At 42.5% G+C, this 11,368-nt stretch overlaps 1 protein-coding gene across 2 annotated transcripts in view; it reads right to left on the minus strand.

Annotated features, from left to right (window-relative positions):
* The window catches only part of pals1a (protein associated with LIN7 1, MAGUK p55 family member a), a 31,780-nt gene extending 21,820 nt beyond the window's left edge, over nt 1-9,960 (minus strand). Inside the window, exon 1 of one of the 2 annotated variants that reach the window (XM_035609385.2) lies at nt 9,775-9,960. The gene's annotated coding sequence lies outside the window, so the exon portion shown is untranslated. Of the gene's footprint in view, nt 1-9,448; nt 9,587-9,774 lie in introns of those variants that run through there. The other variant, XM_035609386.2, reaches the window with a different exon arrangement.
* Nucleotides 9,961-11,368: the final 1,408 nt, after the last annotated feature.

The following is an 11,368-nucleotide window of genomic DNA, read 5'->3' on the forward strand; positions in this document are numbered from 1 at the left end:
TTATTATTTCATCATATCATTATTTTGTCCTTTCCTAAATACCTCTCAAACAGCAAGTGTGTGGAGCATGCTGTCTTTGCACTAAAAGGTAGGTTGAGGTTTTGTACCTGAGGTGAAAAGCAGTTTTTCACTTCACAGAAACCAGTGTGACAGAGTTCAAACTGCAACTGGAATACAAGATTTCCACGGTTTATCTATCCCAGTTATGATGCTGACACGAGCCGTTACCCGAGTAACCAGTCCACGGTCTGACATCAACACAAATCACATTAGCATAACAATGGCATGGCTCGGTTATGTAAAGCCTGTGGAGTCTCTGTAATCCACTGCGTGTGCTCTGAGCAAAAGAAAATCACATTCAAGCAGAATATCTATGAGAAGGACATCTGATTGGCTCCAGTGTGGTTGCATAATGGTGCAGTGTTGATAAAATGTCAAACCTTCCTTCTGTATACAATACATCTTTATTAATCCCAAAGGCAATGACAGACATAAACAACAACAATAACACAATAAAAGAGCTGCTCAGTAGGGCAAAGGGCAATTGCTATAAAAAATTATAAATACTTATGGCTATGTAATATATAAGTGTTGTCATTTTCATGAAAAATAAATGATTTTATACACAAAGCAATATTGAAGCTAAATGCCTACGTATGACACTTTTAAAATGGATTCTCATCAGAGCGAGGTTACGAGTAGCACTGTCAGAGAAGTAAACGGACAGAGGTTCAAACTGAATGGAAGTATTTTTCTCCAACTCATTAAAATACTGTTGTTCTCATGATGTGGAACGCTGACGGACACAGACCTCGACCTGCCTGAAGTAGTGATCCATACAGTCTGACAGACGGCGCTCTTTGACTATCAGTGTTTCTGACTGAATATCCTGCAGATGCAGTAAAAAGGAGGACGTGAGGTTTGTTCTTAACACATTTAGGCTGAAAAATAAAAAGTGTGCTCTGTTGCTGAGGAAGACCTGCAGCCGTTTCTGACTGAACTCCTGCCGTCAGACCTGTGACTTGGTCAAATAAACCTTTATCTGTCTACCCGCTGGACTGTGCGCTGCCGTGCAAGGGGACACGCACTGGATCGATAAGCTGTAACCTCAAACAAGGAACCCCCCACACAACACGCAAAAACATACACCACACCATCTGTCGCCGCGGCTTACCCCCTGGTGTGTGTTCATGAATGTGTGTATGCATGCGTGTCTTGCTGAGTTAACAGTTCAAGGCGAAGCTGTGGGGAAACAAAAAGCTCTTCGGGTTGGGACACTACAAAATCTCTAGTGATGCTGTTATTACTCATTTGGAAAAGTTCAAAGATTATCAATAGTTAATCTCAACAGCCATCAGTCTAATTACAGTTCTTTTACTACACTTCTTTGATTTAACTTGATTAGTCAGTAAAATCTACAGTATATTTAAATTCCAATGCTGACATGCTAGTAAAATGACAGTAACATTTATATTAAAATGTGTAATGTTAAGTAGAATCTCACTCAGCAGCACAACACAGGGAAGTGGCGAAAGGTTAAACTTCACGCAAATGGTTAGAAGGAACGGCAACCTGGAGAAAACCAACTGTGTTCATTTTGATCGCCCCGGGAAACAGGATCCCAGTTGTTTTCACATCCACTCAACTACCAAGTGGACTAGTTCTCCAAGTACCGGGAAGAAAAGGCCGGTGGCTGCAAGTCAACGGCTTACCGTACCGGAGGCGAAAAGGAAAACAATGTGCTAAGACATCACACGGAGTATGAAGTACGTCGTCATGCTCGGTTATGATAAGATGCAAGAAAACTATTTCCCAGTGAAAGCTGTGTAGGTAAATGATGGGCTCAAAACAGACTCGGGCACTTGAGACACCCGAGACTGTCACTCTGAATCCTTGAGAGGTTTAACAGGACAATACCACTTCAGACTAATTTAAGCATTGTCAGTGCCAGAGTACAAGGTCCCACATGGAGTATACACAGCCATACATCCTGCAGTGTTCGCATAACCGTTAGCTAAAATAGTTTTTAACATATTAACATATAAGGACACAAAAAAAGTAAAAACATGGATGAGACAAATGTGACAGGCCGGTTTTTTCCTCCTCAGGGTGTCAGGTGATATACTGATGTGTAAACTCAAGGTCTGATGTTTATGGTGGGATTTTCTCAGTGTGGTTCGTGTTTATTTACACTTTGTTAGCAGCAACTTGCTTGACAACAAAAACCCTCCGTGTCCGACCACACCACCAACAGGTGGAGTGCACTTGTTAGTTCTGGCAAAACGCTCAGCAGAAGCAGTGACGGCAGAACTAAAGGGCTACGTCACCAATTTGCAACTTGATTCCCATGAATGAATGTACATGCACACCTATATATATATATACACACATATATATACATATATATATATATACATACATATATATCACCTGTCTTTAACCCTCAGATGATGTCATAGGTAGGAGTTTTTCAACCTCATCAGATGGTGAGCTGCACTTCCTTATTCTCAAAGGACAGTCATAGGGCATGTCCCAACTCAGGAAGCAAAGACGATGTGGTTCTCTTGCTAGCAAAAAGTGGACAACGGAAGAAAGGACAAAGGTACAAGACTGTGAACATAATGATTTTAAGAGCGAAGGAACTACGCATCCCATAAGCCATTGCGAATGCATTTCCAACGACAGTTTAGCTTCTTCTTGAATTTAACCTTCATCATCATCACTATAGTGATGATATTGTTCAAGAGTCTTGCAATGTGTTGCAGCTTGTGTTTTGTGTGCGTAATGACCATAGAGTTCAGTGGTAGCAGCGGGTACCAGTAACTCATGCTGCGTTCCATTACATCTCGGAACTCTGAAGTCAGGGTTGGTACTGCGACCATCTGAGTCAGAATTCCATTCGCGTTCGAGTTGCAACCTCCGACTCGGAGGTCTGTTATTTCGAGATCTTAGGTATAATGGAACGACAAGCTGACGTCCGAGTTCCAAGTACAATGGAATGCAGCATCACTAACCGAACTTTAGGATTGTGGGTAGTGTAATATTTCTGGATGACATTGCGAATAAAACTGAATTGAATTCATACGGACTTATAACTTCTACAGGTTCATACATTATCGTTTCACAACTCCGTAGTTCATGGTGAGTTGACCTTGGATGGTTACAACATTATGGCTAATAGTCAAAATGTCAATGGAGAATATGAATGGGATTTTTACTTCCGGAACCTCACTGTTCCAACGCAGAGCTGTGGAATGAGACGGCGGCTTCAACTGAGGTACCTCAGTTAGCCACACACACTCTCTGTGATGACTGTGTTGAAAATGCACACAACTGAAATCGCCTCACCCCGACCAACTTCACTGAGGTCAGTTTTTTTCTTATTGATATAATTATTTTTAGGGATGTAGTCCGTGATTCCACTGAATACAAGGAGCACAACAGCAAGCAGCTCAAGTGCTCTAGACAAAAATCATATAGTCTTATGTGAAATACGTTGCATTGTAGAGTTCAATGTAGCTTCAAAATCCATTTTAATAACCTTTGGATAAGAGGAAGACAACACTGCATACAAAAGGGGCTTTGTATGATTGTTATTTTCATAACCTGCATATCTCCAGATCTACATCACTACATTAAATGTGCTCATGTTTACTCTTTTCAGACAATATGGACTGACAGCATATCTAAATGTAATATAGGGCAACTTGGACAAATACTGTAGTGCAGTAAAATTAGACCAGGTTTATCTTGTTTATAAATCTATTACATCAGAAGGCTGAAGGTTTATTAATAAATCTTGGTACAGAGCATCTTCACACTGTTGGTTTTCTCAGCTCTTTAAAAACTTAATCGAATTGGCTAGAGTTACGTCCACGTGCGGTCACCGCCGGTCAGTTGGTGCATAGCTTACTAACTTAAAGTGATAGGCTTGGAGAAAGTTTTGTGCCTAAGGCATTATCCATCCACCCACTATCTACACCTCTTATCCTCTGAGGGTGGTGGGAGGGCAGGAGCAAATCCCAGCTGACAGTGGGTGAGAGAGGCGAGGTACAGACTGGACATCACAGGGCCAAAATGCAAAAGACAAAACTATTCATGCTCACATTCACACCGACGGGTAATGTAGAGTCTCCAATTGACCTGAGCTGCATGTCTTTGTTCTGTGGGAGGAAGCTGGAGTACCTGGAGAAGACCCACACCATCAGGTTTAAATCCAGAACAGCTCACCCCTGCCATTAATCATTTGAAAAAGCCTTCAGGTCTGCTACAGTTGATTGTGATGAATTTTTCCCTGCCACATTCTGGATGTAATGGTATCAAAAGTTATGAACAGAAAATTAAATTTTACAAGACAGGCAGTCAAAGAGATCAGTGAAAAAAGGGAACGTAATTATCAAAATCTGCTCCAAGTCTTTCTGATTCAGAAACATAACTGAGGACTTATGATGGTTGCGGTGTAGCTATGATGTGTTTTCTGTATGAATACAATAGGAATCCTTTATTTATCCTTTAAATGATCTAGAAAACAAACTATAGAATATTATAATGTTACTGTTACAAACAGATTGCAAAAGCTAACTATAAATGTGTAAGATTAAGAAGTGTTGTAGCATCAGGTAACATTTAGTTAGCCATTAACTTATTCACACAACTTGTATGCTCACGCCTTATGTTTCAACCGTTGCAATAAAGTGGATCTTAAAAAAAGGACGACAACATGTCGAAAACTATGTGGAAGTCACTCAGACTGTGTGTACGTGTGTGTGTGTTGTGAATGTCATTGAGAGCAGAAGCAGAACCCACTCTTATCTTGTGTTTAACAGGGCACACACACACACACACACACACACACACACACACACACACACACACACACACACACACACACACACACACACACACACACACACACACACACACACACACACACACACACACACACACAGAGAAGGGCTGTACCACCTTGTACCAGACAGCGAGAATCAGAGCCAAAATGAGGGAGAGGGAGGAGCATGGACACAAACTTAAAATCATTGATATCAGTTATGATGGCATGAATTAGAAATGATGAACAGAGAAGACAGATTGTCAGCAATATCTACAAGCCTTAACGTGCTAAAAGTGGGAACATTTTCAACTATGAAGCAATGGTTCAATAAACCGTAATGGAAAATGTGAAATATAAGGGCCACTACTCTGTATGTACTAAATAACAAGACAAACAAAGTTTCTGTCTTCGTGTTTGAATGGTGGACTAGCATCGGAGAGAGGTTTTAGTTTTACAGTCAACTCTCCTGAGAGCCAGGATGAGGGGGCACCCAGCCCCTCGCTTCATCTGGCTGACACAGGCTCCACTAACTGACCCTCAGCAGATCCGAGGTGGAAGAGCCCCGGTGTGGGAGTCCACATTGGTCCAAACCTGATTTGGCGACATGTGTTGGATCTGCAGCCGAGCGCTGGGTCCCAATTGGGTCACAGAGCCAGAGCGAAAATGGAGAGCAAGAGAGCATTCCAGAGAACAGAGGACGTCTGTATTTTGGCCGTCCTCACCTCTCTGCTTCACTAGCTCACTCAGTGAAAGTCGGCGTTGACCTTGTCACCATAGCGATGCTACCTCGTATCTAGCTTGAGAGCCTATATGAAACACATAGAGTTTCAAAGCGTCAGAATGATCACATGCCGACCTGTGCTGCATACTGTACAATGTAGACCGATGAACAACGTGCACCTGCAGGTCCGTGGCTGGACTGACCGCCTGCACCACAGACAACAACTGAAGGGAAGTTACCTTCTGGAACATAGATATCTCTACCATGTATCACAAAACATATAACTATCCCAATGAAGACAGATTCATCCCTTTGTAACAACACTTAATATATTCATTTATAAAATACAAAAAAAGCTTTTTCGCTCTAAGAATTTGTGTGATTTGATAATAATAGATACAGTCCTCATGCTAGGACAAACAGACGCAACATACAAACACTTGCTGTGATTATAAATTAGGCTGCAGCTAACGATTATTTATCTATCCATTAATCTAGCAATTATTTTTTCAATTAATCTAACCATTATTTTCTGTTTAGTCGATTAATCCTTTGGTTAATTTACCAATAAATTATATAGTTAAGAATCAGATACGTGGATCAGAATAAATGAATATGGAACACAACATAAATAAAAGATTAAATTTTTTGCCTAAAAAAAGAAAACATTTAGAGTAAATATTCTCTATGTAATAATGAAGATGAAGCAAAAAAAAAACACTTCCATACACAATCCATATCACAACATCTGAACATTATCTGTGCCAAATGTCATGCTGATAAAGTGAAGCAGAGCAAGGTTACAGCTCTATGGGGACATGGTCGGCTGTTACCAACACTCTTTGTAGTGTTGGTAATGACGTGAGCGCTGCCGGTAGGGGAGTGACAGGTAGCCTCTGTGCTAGACAACGCCAGCAGATTTACGGATCAAAACACAAACGTCCAGATATTTAGCTGCTAGATATATGAAAAACGTCGGCGAGGCCTCGGTAAGTCACTTTGATGCGTCGTTGGTAGTTCACACATAGGGATCGAGTGCCGAATTGCATGCCCAGATTTCATGCTGATTTTCCTCCGACTTGCTGCAACTCCAGGATTTGTCGGCAGACCAGGCTTAAAAATAGTGTAGTGTGAACTCGGTATAACCTGCACTGCAGATTCACTGCTGCAACCCAACTCCGTTTCACCGGACCTCGCCATGATCACTGGGGATAAACGTAAACAGTTCACCGCTTCGAAGCATTCTACGCAAATCGACGACTTTACGTAAACGATTACGTCGGCGTGTTGTTGCAGCGCTAATTATAAACACAGAATGGACCAATGCGTATGAATATATTGATCCAACATGTCATTAAAACTGTGGAGCGTTATCAGCAGCATCATGCTTGACAGGTTTGAAACACTATGAGCTGGGCGGTGTTCATTGGGATCTGTTCTTTCATGTCCACAGTGCAGAAAACCTGCTATAAGCAGGACTCAATATTTGGTCTGTCTGCCAATGGCTGGTGAACTGAAAACAATCACCTGCTGAAACATTCATCCTTCCATTGAACCAAATATTTCTGATGCTGCTGTAAGGCGACTTCTGGATCTGACTGAGAGCTCGTCCACTGCATGCCCACCTACACCTGCAACCATGCACCGACTGGACGACAATAGCTGTCGATTACACTGTATCCACGCTACAATGCATAACATGCTTTATCGTCTATTTGACTCTAAATGAGACCATCATTTACTAAATGACTATCAAGTTGTATAAAAGAAGACTTGAAAGTAGCGTTTGAGACCATAAACTGTTTACTGACGTCATAAATCAAGTGAGAAGTAGAGTCATTTTCTCATAGACTTCTATAGAATCTATAGACTTCTTTTTTTCCAACCAGGGAGTCGCCCTCTGATGGTGACTCCAGAGAAAACAGGCTTCAGGCACTCCCACATTGCCTTCATTTACTGCACCCGGGACTACTTCCATTTTTTATATATACAGTCTATGGCAACAAGCCCTCGTTTTCTTGACCATCGCTCAATGAAATTATGTTTCCAACTTGTGAGGTGGTCAGAAGGCCAGAGTTCGACTGCAGGACTGGGACTGCCTGGGGATGCGAGGTGTACCACAAATGAGTTGTTTGTACCACAAATGAGAACCTGCGGCAAACACTGTAGCTCATTGTACAGGTGCTGCTGTCATTTAAAAAACAAAGCTAATCCCCCCTCACCTGATTATCAGTGAAAACACCACTCAATAACATGTCCTTTGGTCATACTTCCACCGTGCTCTTCCTTTTATTTTTAAGTTGCTCTACTCCATCATTGCCATGTCACGTACTTGCAGACTTTCTTCATGGTTAGGGTCAGTTTCCGTTCGATACAGCGTCCCCACTCCCCAGTGCCGAAAAATGATGTCTTCACACTTTCCAATAGCGAGTCAGTGTAGATCCAGTCTGCCCTAAAGAGGTAGGAACCGCTCAGAGCAGGGGGTATTGTAAACCTCTTGTCTTGAAGTTCGTGAAAGTCATCATCACCACTACCCGCTCCTGGCAAGAAACTATGATGGGCAGCAGCCAAATGGCACCTCTAAGCTATCACAGAAATGCATCCCAGTACCTGGAATGTAGTGCAAACCCACAAATTCTGTACTGAATGCAACAAATGGAGGGTTGTATTTCAAAACTTTGTTTGCCACCACATTTGTGATCCTGAACCTGGCTGGTCGACGTGTGTGTGCTTGTCTGAATCTAACTACTCATTAAGTTGTGTGTTTTCCACGAATCATCTACAACAGAGAAGAGTCAGCAAAGGCAGCGTGTCAGTGAAACTGGCAGAGCAGCACGTGGTATCGTCGAATCTGTGCTGGCCGCCGCGGGCCACACAGCGTCACACTGCGGACAGAGAAGAACCTCGCTGGCTTTAGGTGATTTCAACGTAAGTGTCTGTCGGGACGGCGCGTCGTCACTGATAACACGGTCATGAGCCAAACCCTTTGCCCTTCCTCTGCAATCTTCAAATCTCGGTGTCTGTATCCCTTCAAACTGATCCTCCTTTTTTACATCCTGGTCCAAATGTGTGTCAGAGAAACACAACGAAAGGCTTCCTAACCCTGAACCCTTGAGCCAACTCAAAAGGAAACAGTCACCGCCTTCTGTGTGATACTCCTGCAAGACTACTGACGAGAACGATGCTGAATAATCTGAGGAGGAGAAATCTGATGAGAACAGATAAATACTTAAAGCAACTAAATCGTGCAAAGACAAGTTACTCTTGCCACGAGTACTGGTTTCAATGGTATTCGTGCTCTTATGCTGACACAACCCAATTTATGCCTTTATACAATAGAGATATGGATACTCCATTTGAAAAATACGGCAGTTAAGAAAAACGGCAGTTAAGAAAAACGCCCTTGATCCCCCGGAGGCTTCTTATTACAGTTTAACAATTTGGATTGGTCTTAACTACGACGCTGAAGTCGGCTTCCGATTGGGCAGTTAAGGGCAAAGTTAAGGGGAACTTAAGTAACAGTGCCGAGCGACCTGTCCTCCGTCTTTTGACCAGGTCCAGATAGAAAACAACAACGATACCTAGACTTGTCGAATCTGGACCAGATGGCCACAGGTAGGGCCAATGATTCGGCAAAACGCCTTTTTCAGATTTGGGAAACCATTATTATATTTGTGAAAATGCTATTTTTTTAATAAACGGTGATTTCGCAGCTTTTTTCAACGCTACACCAACTTCTTATTTACAATAACAATAGCCAAGCAAGAAGACGATGGAAACTCAAACTCGCACGACAGCACGCCACTTCCGCAGGTAACGCGAATAGTATTTTGAAAACATTTTAAATAATGAAAACGAAGAGAAGGTGTGTACAGTGGTTTCTCTGACCGACAGACCGTGTCGGGCGAGGGACGTCGGCTCGGAGGAACTCCAGCTCCGCTGTCAAAGAGTCGCACAAGTGGTCTCTACGTGGAGCTAACCAGCTCGGGCTTCAGCGGGAACATCGCAGCCTCGGTTGGTTCACACCTTCCGCGGCAGTCGAGCGAGTACCCCCCCCACCCCGGAGGAGACAGCAAGTGGCGGGTCGGTCTGACCGAACGCTCTCGGGGCTAGCGTTAGCAGCTAACTAGCTGACTGGCTCCTTCCTGCCAGCACCTGTTGATAACAAAGCCACTTCAGGGCAGAGCGGAGCAGAGAGAGAGAGCACACCGGCGTTACTCACTCTGTCTCCGGGGAACGTCCGCGTCGTTGCCACCCCCCTCTCCCGCAGCAGCTAAATCCAACAGAGAAGTCCCACACGAGCGTGAAGTGCTCGTCCGGCTCCTTGTATTTGGGGTTCCACTCTGACAGCCTCGCTGCTGGTCTATTGGAGCCAGTGGCGCAGACCTCTCCCCTGCCCCCCCCGCCCCTCCTCCTCCTCCTCCCCCCCAGCCCCTCCCCCTCCCCCCCGTTGCACTCAGACTGTCACTTCCAGCTCCAGACAGGGGGGAGGAGACAACATGCCGCACGGGAGATAAAACAACGACTCTGATTGGACGCGGCGAGCGTCTAGGCCAATCAAACGCGCTGCTACATCAGAGGAATGTAGCCGCGTGAACGCCCGAACAGCGGAGTCATCGCTGCTGACTAGTGAGTGGGAGTGGGAAACCATAAAAAGAAACCATCTGACCTCATGAGCTTATTAAAGACAGGTGCATCCCAAACTTTCATACTATTCCCTAATTCAAATGGCTTTTTAAAACACGGTCAAATCGGAGCTATGACTCACTGACAAAAAAGAAGTAATCATGAGAAGAGCTGGAGGCCTATATCAAGATGTTTGACGGTGATTGACATAGATAGATAGATGGATAGATAGATAGTTACTTTATTTATCACAAGCTGGGAAATTCCGGTGTAACAGCAGCACGTTTCACACAGCATACTTTTAAAAATAGGTACAATATATAGGTATAAAATATACGAATTGCAAAAAACATATAGAGAATAAGAATAATGAATATAAAGAATTTACATGTAATATTAACAGTGGAAATAGTGCAGTAGTACAATCATGAGACTACTGGGTCGAGGTTAGAATCAGCACCTGTATCAGTCCAAAGTGTTGCGTTGGAGCATCCCTCCTGACTGCCCCACATTTCATTCAGGTTCAGCGTTTCTGCTTTATCACAGACAGTAAAGAGGAGCAGGAGTAGATCTCAGCAAAGGGCCTGGGCTGGATTTAGAACCTGGCCCCATGTAGCCCAACAAGATACATATTCTTCCAAAACAAAAACAGTCTTCTTTGTGTTTTTTAAATGTGTTAAATATGTGTATATATGCTCATGTGTTTGTATGTGCACATGCGTATATGTATGTGTATATATATGTTGCTGTATGTGTATAATATATCTTGAATGCATATATTCTATATTAGATGTATATATTGTATGTTAGATGTGTATTTTATATGATAATATACCCATATAAAAAGATAACTATACAATATGATTAAGATGTGAAATTGGTACGGAATTTATTTTTATCTATAAAAAAGTGTATATTTAGACTTTTGATGATTTTAGAGAAAAATATCAAAGTTATATTAACTAAAGTATAGATTTAAATCAATAAGGAAGCTGATTAATTATTAATTATAGATGGATAGATAAAGATAGATACAGAATGACTTGGGGAGAACATGTAAAGCAAGTGTTGGACAGTTTCTTTTGCTTTATGCTTTCATTGTTTGTCAATATTGCTTTTCTATGTCTGTCCACTTGTTTCATTATTTTCTTTTGATGTTGAAACACATTTTCAATATAAAATTCAATTCA

This window comes from Scophthalmus maximus, chromosome 15 (assembly GCF_022379125.1).
Source record: "Scophthalmus maximus strain ysfricsl-2021 chromosome 15, ASM2237912v1, whole genome shotgun sequence".
Classification (NCBI taxonomy): domain Eukaryota; kingdom Metazoa; phylum Chordata; class Actinopteri; order Pleuronectiformes; family Scophthalmidae; genus Scophthalmus; species Scophthalmus maximus.